Source organism: Schistocerca nitens, chromosome 1, assembly GCF_023898315.1.
Source record: "Schistocerca nitens isolate TAMUIC-IGC-003100 chromosome 1, iqSchNite1.1, whole genome shotgun sequence".
NCBI lineage: Eukaryota > Metazoa > Arthropoda > Insecta > Orthoptera > Acrididae > Schistocerca > Schistocerca nitens.
The window spans coordinates 330,171,625-330,180,172 of record NC_064614.1 but is presented as its reverse complement, the minus strand read 5'-3'; positions in this window follow the sequence as shown (position 1 = coordinate 330,180,172).

Here is an 8,548-nt window from a genome sequence, read left to right as displayed (position 1 = left end):
TTTTATGAACTTCACAATCTTCAGACACGTATTCCCGAAAAGATTTAGCATAGTCAGCTTTATCACTAGCGTTGTAAACACTTGTCCTCCTCCTTCTCTTACCCCGTCCCACTTTTGCAAGGAGTAGTTCCATTACCAGTGACAATCAAGCTGTCTTCTCTAGAAATAAATGTGTCTGTATCACCTTGTTATCCTCAACATCCATAACATAATTAACATCATCAATTACATCCAGTGCATCCTTCGCAGTATCTACTGCAAAAGTATCGTCTTCAATTGCACTATGTACGACACAAGGATTATTGGCACATGTGCCTCCTTGTACATGTCTTTCCAGAAATACACCCGACCTAGACTCCACGGCCTGTTTATAACACCCATCAACTTCCACAGTGGCAGATACCACTACACCTATATCAATATCATCACGCACTCATCTGTCTCAGTACAGAAATATTTACCTCGTTTGGCACTAGAGCTGATTCAAACTTAATGTTCACAAAACATTTTAGCTGCTAATCCCGCATTATTTTCCTCAACGTCCACAGTCTTAGTACCTTCTGTAGCAGTGTTATTTACTCTAACTCTCTGCTTTTGCACAAATACTATCCTTATTTAACTTCTAGATCTTCTTATATCTGCAATAATTTCCCCCAAGGATTAACCATTACTCCGTGTGTCTAGCCAACCTCGATTTACTATCTTTCCGTTTTCTACCTAAAAAACTCTCGACAGGTGTAATTCACCCAACTGTAGTTCAAATTATTGCAGAAGCAGCTACATTGAACGAAACCTTTTCCCCTCTTATATCCTTCAAGTGCTTATACAAATCTACATTATTACCTCTCAACTAGGCTAACTAAAATGTCAAAGTTTGCACTTGTTTCCTGAAGGGTAAGCCGCTATACCTCTCAGACATTGTGAAACCCCAGTCCAATACACAAAAACACAAAAGGAAAAATAAACATTTATAACAGCAACGTACGCAATCGTGACACCGAAACACTATTCCTAATCCTTACGTCTGATCGTGAGCCATCTTTGATCACTACACTTCTTAGCACAATGGCCATAACAGGTAACTGAGCCGCTTCCAAAAAAGGTGCACTGTGGATTAGAAAGCTACACTACGTGCAGCTCACTGGACGGATACCAGCGTAGTCCTCTAGTATTACCCTGAAAATGTGATAGGTACGACCTAATAAATTTCGCCTGCTAGTTCTTAAGGCACTCATGGAGTTCTGTGACTAAACTTGCGCGCCAAGTACGAGAAGAAAACCGGTTATTCCAGTGATTTCTCTGTGCTCTTGATGTTGCACCTAGCTGCTGCTGAAGTTGTCCTTAATCCAGCTTTTCCGTGGGAGGAGCACTTCTGGCGCCAAATGTAGAAATCTACAGTGTCTTGACCTGTACAGAAAGTGTAAAGGTCGTACTTCCGCTCTTCAGGATGGCATTCAACTCTCTACCTTGGGTGTGGCTGCAGCGAGGTGGAGGGTAGGAACCAGGTGTATGTCTTTTCATAAATCAAGAGCGTAACACTGTTATACGTTTATTCATCAGTACGCAGCGGTTGTGTCGGGACAGACAGTGGCCAGGGTAGGACGTTGGTCCTGGTGAGCGTCTACAGTGCTGCAGCTCACAGCATAACCATGCCATAGCCAGACAGTGATATGGCGATGTGAAGATGCCGAGTTACGGTTCCAGCCTGGATGTGACTGTCTGTGGAGACGTTGACTGGGCTGGTATGTGCTGGCGCAGGGGATTAATTTAGGTAATACGTGGGAGTGTACAATTGTTCGGTGAACTCCAACACCGACTGTAATGGCATTGCGTGGCAGCAGCAGAGTGTTCCCACACAGGGCGAACCATCAGTACTCGAATATGCCTGCACGGAGTGAACTAACAGTAGTAGAGTATGCCTGCACAGGGTTAGCCAGCAGCAGTAGAGTATGCCTGCTCAGGGCGAACTAGCAGCAGCAGAATATGCATCCACAGGGCGAACCAACAGCAGTAGAATATTCTTGAACACGTGGACCAGCCTGCACAAGGCGAACCAGTAACAGTGGAACATGCATGCACACGATGAATCAATAAGTAGTGTGTATCTGCACAGGACGAAAGTGCAGCAGTAGAGTATGCCTGCACAGCACGAACCAGTTGCAGTAGAGTGTCCCAGGTGAAGCAGGAGCAGCAGAGTATGCCTGCACAGAGAGATCTAGCACAGTGTAGTTCGCCTAAGCAAAGCGAACCAGCACCAGCGGAGTATGCCTGCACAGGGCGAACAAGCAGCAGTAAAATATGCCCACACAGGGTGAAGCAACAGCAGTAGAGTACGAATCAGCAGCACTAGAGTATGCCTGAACAGGACGAACCAGCAGCAGTAGAGCACGCCCCCGCAGGGCAAACCATCAGCAGTAGAGTATGTCTGCACAGGGAAAACGAATAACAGTTGAGTGTTCCGGCACTAGGTAAATGGACAGCAGTAGAGTGTTCCTGTGCAGGGCGAAACAGCAGCAAGAGAGCATGCCTGTATTAAGTAAACAGACAGCAGTATAGTATGGCCTCACAACCCAGGTTTTCAGGCTCTGGTGTGAATTAATAACCGAAAAGTAGGCGACCGACAGTTGGTGGAAGTCACCTGGTAGGTGGTGTTCCTGCTGGAAGGAACCAGTTCAGCTTCCAGCAGCATCTGGGCTTTGGTGCAGCAGGAATTCCCACAGCTTAGTGAAGACAGCATCTTGCACAGCAGCTAGATGACCCAGTTCTTGACGATGACTGGCGTAGGCTTTCTATCCTAGCTAACTGCAGGTGGTGTTTGGCTAAAATGGGGAGTTTTTATGCAGGATCGGCTTTCACTTTAGAAAGGGCATCGTCCCCATCACCTAGGTCACCTAACGGAGCCAGGGCCCGAAGTTTGGTGTGTGGCAATCTCATCACTATCGCCACAGGGGCTTCTGTCTTTCCGTTGTGTCAGCAGAGCTGTAGTCCTGGCTCTATCGTTGTGGTTTGGATGTTTGGCAATTCCCCCTGTTATGAGGACCGGCAGCGTTTCCTGCGGTGTGTGAGGAGTACATAACGTACTGATAATGTGCGCCTTACCTATCTTTGGCTCCTGGAACTTTCGGAGCCGAGGGCCTCTCTTCTCTGAGGGAGCATTGTCTTGCTGCGTAATGATAACAGTGCCCAGCGCTAGTGGCCACGCGCCGGCTCGGCGTCAGGAAATAGTCTGTATTGGGCTTCCGTACCGAGCTGTCACGTACAGACGCATCGATGTTAAGTTGTAGGAAGAATTTGGTAGATAGTGGAATTAAGATTTAAAAGTGTTACGTTATTTCAGTAATTCAGTTATTTCGCGTAAAGGTGTTGGGGATTCATTAAGATATTTATGGATGTACAGTGCCCTGTTGGAGAATGAGTAATGGTCATCGTGAAACATATCGATAGTAGAATGTAAATAAAAAGGCTTCTATCGTCAGTGATAACTTGTTTAACTAAAGTGGAAATGTAACGTAGCAATGGTTGCTTCATTATGAATGTGAAACAAACATAACTGTTAAACAAGACTGGAAAAGCAGAGAAATTGTTAGGGACGTCAGTCACGTGCAATAGGAACAATAAAACAAAGCAATTTGACTGGTACTGTTATTGTTTCAAAACGATATATTTCATTATTTAACTAAATAGCTCTCATATTCGAAAAGTATACAAGACACGTAGTCGTATTAGCACATGTTGTTGTTGTGGTCTTCAGTCCTGAGACTGGTTTGATGCAGCTCTCCATGCTACTCTATCCGGTGCAAGCTTCTTCATCTCCCAGTACCTACTGCAGCCTACATCCTTCTGAATCTGCTTAGTGTATTCGTCTCTTGGTCTCCCTCTACGATTTTTACCCTCCACCCTGCCCTCCAATACTAAACTGGTGATCCCTCGATTCCTCAGAACATGTCCTACCAATCGATCCCTTCTTCTAGTCAAGTTATGCCAAAAACTTCTCCCCAATACTATTCAATACCTCCTCATTAGTTACGTGATCTACCCACCTTATCTTCAGCATTCTTCTGTAGCACCACATTTCGAAAGCTTCTATTCTCTTCTTGTCCAAACTAGTTATCGTCAACGTTTCACTTCCATACATGGCTACACTCCATACATATACTTTCAGAAACGACTTCCTGACATTGAAATCTATACTCGATGTTAACAAATTTCTCTTCTTCAGAAACGATATCCTTGCCATTGCCAGTCTACATTTTATATCCTCTCTACTTCGACCATCATCAGTTATTTTGCTCCCCAAATAGCAAAACTCCTTTACTACTTTAAGTGTCTCATTTCCTAATCTAATTCCCTCAGCATCACCCGACTTAATTCGACTACATTCCATTATACTCGTTTTGCTTTTGTTGATGTTTATCTTATATCCTCGTTTCAAGACACTGTCCATTCCGTTCAACTGCTCTTCCAAGTCCTTTGGTGTCTCTGACAGAATTACAATATCATCGGCGAACCTCAAAGTTTTTATTTCTTCTCCATGGATTTTAATCCCTACACCGAATTTTTCTTTTGTTTCCTTTATTGCTTGCACGATATACAGATTCAATAACATTGTGGATAGGCTACAACCCTGTCTCACTCCCTTCCCAACCACTGCTTCCCTTTCATACCCCTCGACTCTTATAACTGTCATCTGGTTTCTGTACAAATTGTAAATAGCCTTTCGCTCCCTGTATTTTACCCCTGCCAACTTCAGAATTAGAAAGAGAGTGTTCCAGTCAACATTGACAAAAGCTTTCTCTAAGTCTACAAATGCTAGAAACGTAGGTTTGCCTTTCCTTAATCTGTTTTCTAAGTCGTAGGGTCAGTATTGCCTCACGTGTTCCAACATTTCTACGGAATCCAAACTGATCTTCCCCGAGGTCGGCTTCTATCAGTTTTTCCATTCGTCTGTAAAGAATTCGCGTTAGTATTTTGCAGCTGTGACTTATTAAACTGATAGTTCGGTAATTTTCACATCTGTCAACGCCTGATTACTTTGGGATTGGAATTATTCTATTCTTCTTTAAGTCTGAGGGTATTTCGCCTGTCTCATACATCTTACTCACCAGATGGTAGAGTTTTGTCACGACTGGCTCTCCTAAGGCTGTCAGTAGTTCTAATGGAATGTTGTCTACTCCTGGGGCCTTGTTTCGACTCAGGTCTTTCAGCGCTCTGTCAAACTCTTCACGCAGTATCATATCTCCCATTTCATCTTCATCTACATCCTCTTCCAATTCTACAATGTTCTCCTCAAGTACATCGCCCTTGTATAGACCCTCTATACACTCCTTCCACCTTTCTGCTTTCCCTTCTTTGCTTAGAACTGGGTTTCCATCTGAGCTCTTGATATTCATTTAAGTGGTTCTCCTTTCTCCAAAGATGTCTTTAATTTTCCTGTAGGCAGTATCTATCTTACCCCTAGTGAGATAAGCCTCTACATCCTTACATCTGTTCTCTAGCCATCCCTGCTTAGCCATTTTGCACTTCCTGTCGATATCATTTTTGAGACGTTTGTAATCCTTTTTGCCTGCTTCATTTACTGCATTTTTATATTTTCTCCTTTCATCAATTAAATTCAATATTTCTTCTGTTACCCAAGGATTAATATTAGCCCTCGTCTTTTTACCTATTTGATCCTCTGCTGCCTTCACTATTTCATCCCTCAAAGCTACCCATTCTTCTTCTACTGTACTTCTTTCACCCATTCCTGTCAATTGTTCTCTTATGTTCTCCCTGAAACTCTATACAATCTCTGGTTCATTCAGTTTATCCAGGTCCCATCTCCTAAAATTCCTACCTTTTTGCAGTTTCTGCAGTTTTAATCTACAGTTCATAACCAATAGATTATGGTCAGAGTCCACATCTGCCCCTGGAAATGTCTTGCAATTTAAAACCTGGTTCCTAAATCTCTGTCTTACCATTATATAATCTATCTGAAACATGTCAGTATCTCCAAGCTTCTTCCATGTATACAACCTTCTTTTATGATTCTTGAACCAAGTGTTAGCTATGATTAAGTTATGGTCTGCGCAAAATTCTACCAGGCGGTTCCTCTTTCATTTCTTAGCCCCAATCCATATTCACCTACTATGTTTGCTTCTCTTCCTGTTCCTACTCTCGAATTCCAGTCACCCATGACTATTAAATTTTCGTCTCCCTTAACTAAGTGAATAATTTCTTTTATCTCATCATACATTTCATCAATTTCTTCGTCATCTGCAGAGCTAGTTGGCATATAAACTTGTACTACCGTAGTAGGCGTGGGCTTCGTGTCTATCTTGGCCACAATAATGCGTTCACTCTGCTGTTTGTAGTAGCTTACCCGTACTCCTATTTTTTATTCATTATTAAACCTACTCCAGTATTATCCCTATTTGATTTTGTATTTATGACCCTGTATTCACCTGACCAAAAGTCTTGTTCCTCCTGCCACCGAACTTCACTAATTCCCACTATATCTAACTTTAACCTATCCATTTCCCTTTTTAAATTTTCTAACCTACCTGCCCGATTAAGGGATCTGACATTCCACGCTCCGATCCGTAGAACACCAGTTTTCTTTCTCCTGATAACGACGTCCTTCTGAGTAGTCCCCGCCCGGAGATCCGAACGGGGGACTATTTTACCTCCGGAATATTTTACCCAATAGGACGCCATCATCATTTAACCATACAGTAAAGCTGCATGCCCTCGGGAAAAATTACGGCTGTAGTTTCCCCTTTCTTTCAGCCGTTCGCAGTACCACAACAGCAAGGCCGTTTTGGTTAATGTTACAAGGCCAGATCAGTCAATCGTCCAGACTGTTGCCCCTGCAATTACTGAAAAGGCTGCTGCCCCTCTTCAGGAACCACACGTTTGTCTGGCCTCTCAACAGATACCCCTCCGTTGTGGTTGCACCTACGGTACGGCTATCTGTATCGTTGAGTCACGCAAGCCTCCGCAGCAACGGCAAGGTCCATGGTCATGTTATTTTCGTAACGAAGTGAGATCACTATGTAAGGCCCCCATATTTGAGTCCGATAGCTGCAAAACTAAACAAGAAAAGACATTAACGAGAGAGACTAGGAGCCTTATATGTATTACTACGGCCGGCAGTGGTGGTCTCGCGGTTCTAGGCGCTCAGTCCGGAGCCGCGCGACGGCTACGGTCGCAGGTTCGAATCCTGCCTCGGGCATGGATGTGTGTGATGTCCTTAGGTTAGTTAGGTTTAAGTAGATCTAAGTTGTAGGGGACTGATGACCTAAGATGTTAAGTCCCATAGTGCTCAGAGCCATTTTTTGTATTAGTACGTGGTTTCTTGAGCAAGAACTGCTAGCTGGCCATGCCACTGTGACTTCTTGAGTCACTCCCTGCCGTAACGTTTTCTGTTAAATCATTCACGGTTCCCTCACGCCAAGTCAAGCACTGCCGTGGAGCAACGGCAGGAAGGAGGATTGCTGGAAAGTCTCCGTGCGATCTCGAATCTCTCTGATATTACCTACATCATCTTTTTCCAAAATGTAAGAGGGAGCAGCTCTTCTAAAAACGTACGCTCTCGGAAATTTAACAGTAAAGTACACCGTATTGCAGAACGCCTCTCCTGCAGTGTCTGCCACTAGAGTTGTCTGAGTTGTTCCGTGACGTTTTCGCGTTTACTGGACACGTAACGAAACACTCTGCTCTTCTTTGGATCTTCTCTACTTCGTTTGTCAGTCGCACCTATTATAGGTTCCAGATGAACCAGAAATATTCCAGTACTGGCCGAACGAGTATTTGTCAGCTAGCTTATTTGTGAGTGGACTACATTTCGTGAGGATTCTCCCACTGAATCTTGAAAGTTAACCTGTTTTGGACTATATAAAAATGATTGAGAACCTGGCCGGGGACGCCACAATGAAATTTAACCTGGCATTGGATGCCACAATCAAAGTTAACCTGTTTCGGGGCTCTAAAAAAATGATTGACAATGTATGCAAAATGTAGTTTACTGACAACATTTATTTTCCCAAAACAAAGACAGACATGATATATGCTAAACACGATATGATAGAATATCGTAAACAACTAACAGGTTGTTTAATACCACAATCGACAAGGATCCTGGGTGGCAGAAGTGAGTCAAGTACACTGGCCCTAAAAATGTGGATAACGCAATCTGAATTAATCTGACCCTGAGCAGACCTTGACTGTTCCAATCTACAGAAGTTTATATTAGCGCAGCTGAAAGCAAGTGGCTATTGGGATTTGTACGCCCTGACAAGGCTGGAGCAACAAAAGGTTACCCTGTTTACTTCGTGCAGCGATGTAACTTGCAGCTGGCGAGATGTGTGCGGCGGAGGCGAGGCGTAAGGTGGCATCTGTGAATCGATCGCGGCTACGAAAGAAATGCAAAACCTCACGTCTAGCGATCAGGCCGACGGATCGCAATTTACTCTCTACCAGAGCCCTGAAATCACGGTAGATTTCAGTGAGCGACACACCCGTTCGCTGATCGTACCAAGGACCAATTTGGCTCAATCATACGACGTAGTGC